This window comes from Apium graveolens, chromosome 5 (genome assembly GCF_009905375.1).
Source record: "Apium graveolens cultivar Ventura chromosome 5, ASM990537v1, whole genome shotgun sequence".
Classification (NCBI taxonomy): Eukaryota; Viridiplantae; Streptophyta; class Magnoliopsida; order Apiales; family Apiaceae; genus Apium; species Apium graveolens.
Genome location: NC_133651.1, coordinates 308,224,497 through 308,237,962, shown reverse-complemented (window position 1 = coordinate 308,237,962; position 13,466 = coordinate 308,224,497). Strand labels below are relative to the sequence as shown.

Here is a 13,466-nt window from a genome sequence, read left to right as displayed (position 1 = left end):
TCCTAGAAGAAAGAAAAATTACAAACCTCACTCTCACTACTATGCATAAGAGAATTCAATTTTAAACCATCCTGAAACTATGATAGTAGCTCTTGCAGATTGTTCTGAGATTGAGGATCTATAATTTAGCGTTTCTCAGTAAATTCCAGATCCGGAATGAAATTCTGGCTAATCAAACAGTACAAAAAAAACAACTCAACATCCAGTAATATAAACTAATTATGAAGGTTCATATATAAAGTTGCACACCTCTGCCATGTTATTTGGGGTCATAATCACAACATGAGGTTCCGGCCCTTGACTACAGAAGATCACATTTTCACAAATATTTACAAAATTGAGATTATGATAAGTGCAATCTGTAAGGTAAGTGCAAACTGATCCATAGGAAACAGTGTCTTAAAATAATTGTACAATAACATATAGTGCATACTGCAAGGTAAGTGCAAACTGAATTGACGTATTACCGTATAAATTATCGTCTACTGAAATTACTGAAAATGTTTCCGCTGTTTTCCGGATCATAATAACTTTTACTCCAATGAGAGAGACGATTCTTTAAAGTTTCATTCTGCTGGATTACCACATTCGCAATGCCTCAGTTTCAACGACGACTTCTTTGTAAATCTGTGATCTTCGTTCCTCCAGTTCCCAGGGTTAAAGCACCACTCGCAATTTGAGAATTCGTGAACCCTGCAAGCAACATAAAAGAGCATTTAAATGATGAACACTTGGCAATTGTATATGAAAGGATAGAAAAAATTCAAAAAAAAAAGATACCAAGTATAACAATAACTTTGATATGCATAACAAATTTTTGTTACATATTATAAAGAACAAATGTTCTGGATCAAAATTTTTAAAACAAACCAAAAAAATGGAAGTATGAATCGCATGAAAATCATTCTGACACTAAAAAAGTTAGACTTGAAAATAATTTTTTTGTCATTGAACCTCCTTGAAATTCTAAAAACTGATAACATTTGATAAGATTGACTTTAATAATATAATATACTTGAAGAAATGAATTCATTAATGAATCAGGAATATCAAAGTACATGGTATGAATAATAATTTACTATCTATAACCAATATTGTTCACTAACCTTGTTAATTAAAAATAGTGATATAATTCTTAAAAAAATTGAAGTAATACTTATTGATCCGATCCTAACAATCAGCAGCAGACAACTCTAATAACATGATGGTTTAAAGTAGCAGATTTGTTACTGCCCCTCAAAAACTATTTTACAACTCTTTTGGATATTTATAGGTGGCAAACACCTTATAAAATATTAGCTAAAAGTATAGCTTCATGATGATGCCAAATCTAATAAAAATAAATATAACATATATATTTTTCTTGCATGTTCATGTATATAATATTTACATAGCAGTAATTGTTACTTAAATAATTAACAGCTGTCAAAAGGAAAGATACCCCAGTAGAATGAATCATAATTATTAAAGAAATCCTTTAAATAATTATGCACTAATAAATTTATTTCAAAAAAAAATTTAGGAAGTAGAAGCACATCCCTCGAGTTGTTATTTTCATACAACAGTGGCACATATTAGCACAAAAGTTACTCACTCCATCATCCCTTTACTATCATTCATATTTATAGGCTATAGGCTATAGCTCAATTCTCAGGTAAAGAAAGCGCAAGGTGTGCAAACATATAAATTTAGCAACCAAAAAAGGAAGCAAATAAATAGAAAATTAAGCATCAGATACACAATCTAGAAGGTTATTTTGGATTCAACACTGTCATCATTAGGTGCATCATCGATAATTAAACAATGTGGCTAACAATAAGAAGGGAATTGTTTGAATGAAATCTAGCATTGTGATGTAAAACTGCAATGATCTACCTAACAGGGGATAAGAGGCAGGGGGCTGCTAAGCCTAAGCACAAGAAGTTCCGACTTACAGGATTGCAACATTTAAGTAATAAAGATTGCTATGTACTTCTAGAGCATGTACAGCAAATGATTGACATCTTTTTACACCCATGTTCTGCACACTCCTCAATCCAGCTCCAGATATATATGTTCCAAATATATAATAGCTAAAATATTATTTGTGATGCCTGATTTAATCAGCACCTCTAAGCTCTAATTAATGATTTAACTACTTATAATTTTACACTATTGACTTGTATTCTGGAAAAAGGCCAGTAACTAAGATAATTTAAAGGATCAACTAATTACAGAACTTACTTCTCCTCTATATCTCTCAGCTTTATACAATGACATATGAAAAGCTTGATCACCAAGCTAGCAAAATGAAATTATATTAGCCAATTCAAGTAATTAAATTTAAAACATGCATTTTTTTACCAGCTTCGGTGTCACTGTGTTCATGTAGATCAAAATCTTTAAGGTCGTCTTCTAGATCCTGCAAAGATCTAGCTAAAGCTTCATTTAGGGTCACTTGTGAGTCAGTACTTCCACCATGCAAAAATTCACCCTCTTGCTGCTCGGAATGACTCTTTTCACTGCTATGGCTACAAACAGGGGTGAAAATTATGTTAACAGACATGTTGATACTTTGTGCAGCTGAGCGAATTTCGAGTGAAAGATTTTACTAGGGACTAACCAACACAGAAGTCCCTATGACCAAGCGTATATTATAATATGTAACAAATAAAATATTTTTTGGTTTATTCTAAAATTTTTGATCTAGAAGCGATAGAGACGCGTATACATAAAATATTCACAAATCCACTGGAATTTGCATTTAAAACATCTAAAAAGTAATTTGTGCCACAGAAACTAGCATATAAACACTGTGCAACTATTAACAGAGAAAAGAAAGTCAAATACGAGATCAGAAGCCGAGGTCTGCACTTGAAACCAATGCACTATATTACTGAGATTGGATTGTTGAACCTGTCAAAACACATAGTGAAAAATAAATCAGAAAATTAAACACATAAGAATCACATAAAATATCAAACAACACTAATATATAACTTACAGTCCGAGAGCGCAGCTTGTTTAGCAGGGAAACACTACGAAAGAACACCATTTCTGAAACCAAAACTGCACCGTTTCATAAACACAACATCAACAGACAATGACATATTTGATTTGTCCACATTAAAATTTAATTGGGGAAAATGAAGAGAAAAAAACAAGGTATTGAATTGCATACAACTGATTAGAAGTCCTTTGAGATTCTCCATATTAACAGATTACATTACGTGATGATATAAACTCCAAATTACTGCCTTTTTAGTACTCAACTAATGAAAAAAATTAGGGTTCCAAATCAACTACTTAAATTAACTAAAATTAACTAATTAAAAAATTTAGGTTTCAGATTAAACCCCCTAATTTAAAAATTAGATTTTAAAGGTTACCCAATTCGAGTTTTGGCCTCCATAAGCTTTAAACTCCGATTTAAGCTTTAGATAAACTTTGATTCTTACCTCTTTAGGACTTTTTCAATCTCCGAAGAAAAGAGACCGGAGATGGGGAGAACTGGTTTGCAGAGGGAGGTATTAGATCGAGGGAGAGGAGAGAGTCGAGTTCTCCAGTCGATAATATGAATCAATTTCTTCAGTCAAGAGAGTAGAGAGAGAAGATAGAGAGCTGGTTTGAGAAGAGATAGAAATAAGTGTTTTTTATTTTTGTTTTATGTTTTTAGATAAGGGAGGGGACATTTGGATACATAAAACATTTCAAGGAAAAATTGGGGGGATTTTTAAGAGAAAATGAAATATTTGGCTAAGGGGGGAAATGGGGGACGCGCGCTGAATCATTTTTTTAAAACAGACTTACAACATCGGTTGGGCTAAAAAATCGATGTCTATATTAACAAAAGACATCGGTTGATTAAAAACGATGTCTAGAAAAGCTCCATGAGCAACCAATATCTAAGAGGCGATGTATATTCTATTTTTTCTAGTAGTGGCAACCATCAAATCTTAAAACAATTTATTGAAAGGGGTCATAATAATAGACACCCTTATAAATTTTTATTCCCCCATTCAATTGGGCAGGAATACTCGCAACAAAATCATTTTTCTCAAAATCTAAAATATTTATAAATTCAGTGATAAGATAAGTAAAAACTCTTAACTATTCTGAACTTAGAATAGCAGAAGAGTACTTGCATAATAAACATTTAACTCAGCGATATGTAAACATTTATCTATTCTGAACTGAGAATAGAGAAACACTACTTGCATAATCATAACACTACTAGAAAAAAGACCTTAAACATCGGTTAAAAACCGATGTCTATGTAAAAAATGTGTGATGTCTTCACGACTGATGTTAAAGATATTTTCTCATAGACATCGGTTAAAAACCGATGTCTACGTAATATTACACATCATTTCTGGAAATTTTTTGATGTCTAATTCACATTTTTGTTATCCAATTATGTAATGTCAAATTCAAAAATGCAATATTAGGATGATTAAGCCTATTTAAAACTATAACACACAAGCAATATTTATAAATTAACATCGATTAAAAATAAAAAACCGATGTCTCATACCTATTAGATATCGGTGAATTCTAAAGAACTGATGTTAATTTGAACAATAAACATCGATTTTTTTCTAAATAACCAATGTTAATATGGACAATAGACATCGATTGTTTTCTAAATAACCGATGTTAATATGATAAATAGACATCGGTTGTTTATTTTTGAATCGATGGTATTACCCTGTTTTCATATGCTAATATCCCTTTATTGACATTGAATATTTTGTTTTTACTGATGTCGTTGTGATTTTAAGACATTGCTTTTATATGTGTAAACTGATGTATATTTATGGTTTTTAACATCGGTTCTAATAAAAATATGATGCCTGTTCCTATTGTAATTAAATTGAGCATCCGTATTTTTACATGAACCAGAAAACTGCCATATCAAAAAACTGCAACCAATCAACCAATCAGTTTTCACCCAATCAACAACCATTTTCATACAATCAACAACCAAGATTCAACCAACAACCTAAAACATGTACATCAAGATTCAAAATATCTAAATCGACCAACCAACCAACAAACATAAACAAAAAAAGTTCTAACACATTTTCAAACCATCTTACAAGTTCGATCATCTAGTACATTACTAAACCAGAATTTACATGAGAAGATATCAAGAGTAGCGAGGCAAGGAAATTTACAAAATATAAATGAAATTGATAACATCACACCGAACCTCGTCCAGCTCTTCTAGAATTCTAGTAGTGCATGCTCTGCTGCCAACCACATATTATATTCTCCAAAGATCTGCGTGAGTAATAGGTCAACATATGAAAGTAGATTTGCCAAAGCTTAGGGATATTGTGGTAAAATAAGATTACCTTATCTAAGACGCTCCTTTCACTTCCACTAATAACTACAACTGTAGTCCTCAGATCATTGCATAGCTTCTTTAATGGATCTTTAATATCTAGATGCAACTGATGCTGCATTTCTGTGACTGGTCTATTCTTCTACCATGAGCATCTAGTGATTCAGTAAGTGTTGCATAGAAACCCTGTATAGAGCATGTTGTACATTAGAAAAACACAGAAATCTAGTGGTTTAGTAAGTGTTGCATTGAACCCCTGTATAAAGCATGTTACACAGTAGAAAAACACAAACAGGTCCAAGTATAACCAAATTGTCCTTTCCTAATACACTTGAAAGTAGCTTCCTCCAGACTTACTGGAGTTGATCTACATGTGAGTCATTAAAACCTGATTTACATCTTAAACAGAGTCGGCCTCACAGAAAAATTAATCCACTTTATCAATTGACATTTACCAAATTGGGTATATATATTCTAGCAATCAACTGACATAAAAGAATAGAAAAATCTCATTTTAAAGACTAAGAATAATGTTATTGTATGCCTCAAGGCAACTATTAATTTCTTAACTAATTTTTCCCAAGTTGTATATAATATTTATGTCTAGTAAATAGGACTAGATTACCTTATTCAAGAACATTTGGAGGTGGAAGAACGATATTGCCACAATCTTAATCTGCAATATAAGACAACATAAAAGTAGATAAATAACATCTACATCTATGAAACTGTAAAGTCTGCTCATCTCTATCCAATGTATTGTACATGTAATATCCAACTGCAATAATAATTTTAGCCAGTAACTTTAGAAGATTTAATATTGATAATTACATCACAAAATCAAGCCAACTTTGCTGAGTGTGATGCATATACAAGATTATATGTGTAAAAGTATATCAATCAGAAGTAGGACTACCGACGGAAAAAACTCAAACAGGCAACGACCAGCATAGAGAAAGAAACTGTGGGCACTATACATCAAACAAATTATGGGCGTTTACAAATATTTTTTTTTAAAAAAAAATCTCTTCCAAAAGACTTTAACTTTTTGTAATAAGCCTCAACTAACATGTTTTCTTTAGAAGCTACAAAATAAAAGGATGTAGTGTGCTTACAGATTCAACTCCATCGAAACCGTATACTAGAACTCGCTGTGCTGATAAAGCTGAAAATATATAACATAGATCTATTTAGTATTATACTAAAAGTCCTACAACACATTTTATAAAATCACATCATTAATATGACACTATTACTAAGAGGAATATACACTTCACTTAAAAAAAGTATAGATTTGATACTAATACCATTACATTTCGGACGAGTTGATCCTTTAACTAGGGATATCCTATAGATAAATAAAAACAGGGTGAATAGGTCACAAAATATAGAAGAATAGTTTCATTGTTCATATAGAGCTACTCGTGCATAATAAATAAATCCCCTCCTTGAGCCCATTTCTTTATCATGCCAATAAATGAACTACATTTCTACTATCATTACAACAGTAACCAATAAAATATATATCATGTATTATTTGTTCAAGAAATCAATCTTACAATTTATGTTAAGGGCTAATATATCTTAAATAAATTGTCCGCGGTATGCTTAAAAGTCATTGCAAAGCAGTATTGCATCATCAAGCTTCATTAATGAAGATTATAAAACAACTCTAATCTAATCACATCATTAATATGACACCCCTTACATGATCATTATACTTGATCCTGACTAATTACGGTTAAGCTAATTGTAGGCATGAAATACATAAAATCATAAAAGAAACTTATTATGTCATTCTTGTTATCTAAATAAGATCCGAGTGGGACACAAAATTTGATCAAAAGAACCGACCTCTCATATTCCGGCTTTTGAATAACTATACCATTTAACTGTAGCTCAGATTGTAAATCTAAGCTCATGCAACATTGGATGATACATAGATAAAATAAATAGAAACTATTTTTTAGAGTAGTTTCATTGTATCAAATTCAAAGCAACTCCTTACTTTTCCGAGGAAAGGCACAAAATCTGCATAATCTTCCTCACAAGATAGAATAATCAGGTCACTTGGCATCCTTTCATCCTTTAACACAGACTGACCAATTCTCTCTACAGCCTGAGCAGATATATCTGGTGAAATTAAGAAAATAAATAAGAGAATAAAAAGTATCTCAATGCCAACAAGCATCTATAAGAAAATGCTTACAAGACACTGTTCATAAAATTGATGTGAAATGATAAAATACATGGAACTTTGATAGCAAATTTAAGAATTATCAATTAGCATAATAAAATTAATACTTCTATTCTCTACGCATAGGAACACAGGTTATACTAGTTTATATTCTACTTCAGTAGCTGCTCTTCCAAATTTCTAGGATAGAACCAGACAGCATTATACTAAATGCAATCTTGATTGTCATCCTCTCTACATTTAGGAACAAGTTACCAGTCCATTATTTGTTTTAGCAGGTTATTTACCAATATCTAAATAAAATGTAGCTAAAATATTATCATTTGTCACAATTAAACCTTGAATGAAGAGGAAAAGCAATTAACCATTATACTAGAGTTAACAATTCAAAAAAAAAAGTGTATTTAAAGAAAACACATATGCTAACCTTTGGCAAACCAGAACTTTCTGAAAAGAAAGTCGTGCTAGCAACCATATTATCCTTATTAGGATCCTGAAGAGAAATAAAAGATATTGTCTTGTTAAATATTACAAGAGATATATGGGTTAAAATCAACAAAAATTGAAGTGTTGTAAACACTCAGCACCACAAACCATTAAGTGGTAACTATTCAGTAAACTCACCATTCCATTTTATGAGAGGCATTGGTCTTACACCCCTGACCTGTTCATCCACATAAAAGTTCAGGACTTTTACCTGGATCTATTCCTACAGAGAAATTCCCCGGAGGTGGATCATCCCAGTATTTCCAAGAAGTGAGTTGCTGTACTTTGCTGGCCCAAGATGAGTACATTAATACAGATAAGATAGTCAAATAGCCTATATCTCTTTGGAATAAAGAGCTGTTTATATAAAAAATACCTTCCTATTTTTTCTTCTGTTTCTTTAGGATGTAAATTATTAGGCTCAGGCCTAGCATAATCGCATCAATTGTGAATCTCAGTAGTCCCCATTGCCACTCTTACAAACCTTTCACGAAACACTGGTGAGGGACAAGTCCCTGTTTTTCGCTGGATTATCAAAATAATTAGGACCTAACTTGTGTCAGATGCTAAAATTATTCTAGTAATCCACTTTCTAAGTAAATTGATATATATATATTACTAAATCCAAAAAAAAACAAGGTTAATTGCGCAATACAGATGTATTAGAAAATTAAATTAACAAATCCATGATTCTGACCTGTTTGCTAGTGTTTCCACCCTTGAATGATGGCAAACGACCATCATGTATATTAATTACCTCCTTTCCATAAGCTTCTAAGAAATTACCTGACAATACCTGTAGATACAAAGAATTATTACAAAGTAGAAGCTTATTTATGGGTAGAAGGAAAGTGCTTGACTAGTATCAGGTTGTCTTTGGGAAAAGGGGATGATAGGTAGATATGCGCTACAACACACAGACAAACAACCATAATCCTTCTTGTTTGACAGTAAAGGATAATTCTCTCTCTCTGTCCAACTTATCTACAAAAACCATGTCATAAAAACAAGAAAACATAGATAATTAGATTAGAAACCTTAAAATGCTCACTGAATCTCAAAACCTGTTCAAAAAAACCATTAAAAATTATGAACAAACCTAATTGAACAAATTAAACCTAATTGAATAAACAAATTGAATTGAACAAATAAACTTGTTTAGACCTTAAGGTTTCTAGTAGATGGAGTTTGATTAATTGAAGGTGTTCTTTAATTTAGGGTTTAATTGAAACCCTATATACTTGCAATCAACTGATATGGTGAGAGAGAGAGAGGGGAATTAGAGAGATGGAAGAGAGAGAGAGAACCAGAGAGATGGAAGAGAGAGAGAGAACCAGAGAGATGGAAGAGAGAGAGAGCTGAGAGATATAGTAGACTGAGAGAGAGACGAAAAGAATTTTATCGTAAAGGGGGAAAACGGTTTATTTTTTTGGTTAAGGGGGGAATAATTGGGAAATAAATGGGGGAACATTTCCGCGTGTTTTTTTTAATTTTTTTAAGTTAACCATCGACAACGGTTGTAAAATACAACCGATGTCTATAAAACAAAGACATCGGTTATATAAAAAACCGATGTCTAACTAACGTTTTTTATTTCTGAAAAATAACTATAGATAACGGTTATTTTCTTGACCGATGTCTAAAATAAGTAGTAACATCGGTTTTAAAATAACCGATATCTAAAGGAACTTTAACATCGGTCATCTGAGAAACCGATGTCTAAGGACCGATGTCTATTGACAGAATTCTAGTAGTGTAAGCAGCTGGACATGTAGAATATTGAACTATTTTGGAATTAGAATAGCGTAGAAAACTTGCCTTTGGTATTTAGCAGTTAGTCACACTCGCAGCAACGTAATTATCTCAGTCTGGCATCTCAAGACATCACCGTCTTTCATTCGAACAATTCACTGATATGCTGCTCCCACGATTTCCAGAAGCCAGATATCCAATACCATTATATTTTATTCCTTCCAATTTCTGGTCCTAATCAACTCGAATAATTCGTATCTATAATTAAAAGATACATCTTAATCTTCTACACGATAGTTAATCAACGAACTGCGTGTCAAAACCCTATCGTCTACCCATACGATAGCCCACACGTAAAGAAAATAATCAGACACAAGACTTCTGACTCACATACGCATGTAATTCACATAACATGTACACACATAATCCACGTATCATATAATTCATATAACACATGACTTGGTTCATCAAAACATTTGACTAGGTACTTTTAGAATTGAAATCGGGTCAAAAAAATGATTTATCGGTCAATAATCGACTCAAAATGACTCGCGCAACAAGCGACCTTTTGAAACAAAAGATTTTGGGTCTCGGAAGTATTTTTAATGAAAGCGAAATATTTTTCTGAGTCTAGACGCGTTCGTTTCATAATAAACGGACAAACGGTCAATTTATTATGAATAAAATAAGAATAAATCAATTAATAATATTATTAATTGAATATTCAATACCCTTATATAATTTTAAAATCTCAAAATAATTTTAAAATATTATTTGACTCAATTATAAATAGTTACAATTCATTTAACTATTTACAAATATAATTATTTGATTAAATGAATTAATAAATTAATTAAATGGATAATTAATTAATTGAAACAAATTATAAATTATTAAATAAAATTTTATTTTTTTAAAAATAATAAAAGATAGTAATTTGAAATTGAAGTAAATATTTTAAAAAAAAATTGAAATAACATCTTTGTAAAACGGACTTTTCCCCAGGTCAAAGCCCCTCAAAATCGATACCAAACAATACAATCCAAGTATACTCTAAAAAAAATTATAATTTTAAAACACAGAATAATTTATATTTGCACCTATAAACACGTCAGAAACGAAAAATACGGCCACATGAACCAAAATATACGGTCAAAAGCGACACCGTCTAAAAATTATGAAATAAATATATAAACACTAACATGCTATAATATATCTAAGCACAAAAGAGGAGTCTCCAAATCCTTACCCAAAATAAATTCTGATCACCCCAAGTGATTATCTGATATTCGGAAAAAATCTTCATAAAAATCTGAATTAATAGCCATAGACATATACACGCTGAAATGTCATTTGGAGGAATCAACACCGTCAAACTCCTTTTTTACGCCCCGAAAATAAATTAAAAAGGAAAATATGCTCCGCAAATTTTCTTCTCAAAATCTCGCAATATATACCTATGCACATATTTCGAAGCGTTGATCATTTCTATATATATTAATTAAAATTTGGACAGACGGTTTGTAAGATATGAATTTTTGAAAATTAAAAGTTAATAAATATATGGAGAGGAAGAGAGCAGAGAGAAGATGGAGAGATGAGAGAATATGAATAGGGGACGGTGCAGAAAAGAAATGGAAAGGGGAGGAAGGCGTTTGTGCCGTGTGTTTGTGTGTTTTCATTTTTTTTTGTAAAACCAACGCATAGCCACATACATAAACCAACCAATGCCACATCTCTGTCATTTAAACACAATCGACGCGTGTCTCCTGAAAGCCCAATTTGATACCACGTTCCGATATTTAACGAACCAAGGTGCGGATAAATAAAACTCCAAAAAATATGAAAATAATTTTAAAATTTCCCAAAATATTCAAAAATTAGTAAAATATAAATACCGTGATTTTCAAGATATTTTTGGATTTAACATTAAACCAGCATTTCGTGATTTTACGAACAAACTTGCGAGTGAAACTAACTCGAAAAATTAGTGAAACACTTCTAAAATTCTCAGAATATTTAAAACTAATAAAATAAAATTTTCACAATTTTCTAAACATTTTTGAATTGTGCATCATACTCTAATTTTACATTTTAACGAACAGAGGTGCGGGTGAATATAATCCGAAATATTTCCGAAATAATTTTAAAATTTTGGAAATATTCAAATACTAATAAATACAATATTTACACTTAAATACAATTAGAAAATCATTTGGGGATAAATAATTGACAAAATATTGTTTTCTAAATTTTATAAATTCCCAAAAATAATTATTGAAATTATAAATCTATAAAAATAATTTTAAAGATAATTTAAATATTTATGAAAATAAATTTTCAATAAAAGCAGATTTGAAGACAAAAAGAAAATGATACGACTCAGTAGTAAATAATACAAATAATCCTCAATCACAACTGAGTCATACACAATTAATATTACATACAACAATAGAATATCCGCTCAATCCCGAATATTCTAATCGAATTTAATTTACCGATATCAATAAAATGATCGGCTTTCAAATAAACTTTTGAAAAAAATACATTTAAGTAAATATTTTTAGAAATTAACAAGGATCGATAAAACGCTTAACAATTAACACATTATCATCTAATAACACGAACTCGTAAAACATGAATAAAATATCAACCATTTTACTCCTTTGGAATTAGAAAATTACATAAACATATTCAAATAATAATAATAATAATTATGAAAAATACGGAATTAGATTTTGATTTAAACAAGGACAATTATCAAATGAAAGAGTAAGCTTCTCGTAACTTTGTCAATGCTGCAATTTTTTAATTACTATTTTTTAAAACTATTTTATAACAATTTTAAATTTTATTTAATATCATGTTAATAATAATACATATAATTTATAACTTATATATAGGGTTCAATTTAAAACCATTTAAACATTCAAATTTTAAAACTATTATTTTTTATTGTTGTGGAAATATTTCATGTAATTTTTTTTGTCTATAAGTGATTTTTGGCATAATTTTTTTTAAACTGTGATGAGAACAAAATAAATGGTGTCATATTGGTTCAAAAAAATATTAAAACTTTTAACATTAGAATTGCTTAAATACATTATATTGTGGGGGCTAAACCGTTATAGCATATTTCTTCAAGGAGGGAATTTTCTTTGCTTATCCATATTAACCATTAACCAAGAAGACAATTACATACATGTATATTGAAATGCCTTTTTCATTAAGGAATTGGTTCATATGTAAGTAGAACTTAGATAGTTAATATTGGGAAACTGGTAATATTTTATATGTTTAATAACTATGTAATATGATTACTGATTAACATAGGCATTATCAATCATCACAACACTACAAAAAAGACGCTTAAATACAACCGCCCAAAAAACGGTTGTATTTAGTTAAATAGAACTGGATTCGGTTGTATTTAACTAAATACAACCATTTTTGGACCGGTCAAAAATGCTCGAGTCATATTTAGTAAATCAGTCGTATTTAGTATATAAAGCGGCTAAATTCAACCGAAAACGGTTGAATTCGTTTTTTACCTAAAATTTGAAAATCCCGCCCAAAAATTTAAATTTTATTAAAAAAAATTGAAAAGTCCCCCTAAATTATAAATTCGACCGTATATAGTTGAAACATTGTTCTAAATTCAACTAAATGCGGTTAAATTAACAAGCACCAGATTTAAAAAAAAAT

General features: G+C 30.6%; 1 long non-coding RNA gene across 1 annotated transcript; it reads right to left on the bottom strand.

The window, feature by feature from the left end:
• Positions 1–474: 474 nt before the first annotated feature.
• Positions 475–3,590, bottom strand: LOC141723568 (uncharacterized). The gene is made up of 5 exons (XR_012576308.1): positions 3,438–3,590; positions 2,984–3,048; positions 2,830–2,895; positions 2,344–2,510; positions 475–693 (listed from the first exon to the last, which is right to left on the bottom strand). It is a non-coding gene; the product is annotated as an uncharacterized LOC141723568 (long non-coding RNA).
• Between the last annotated feature and the right edge of the window lie 9,876 nt (positions 3,591–13,466).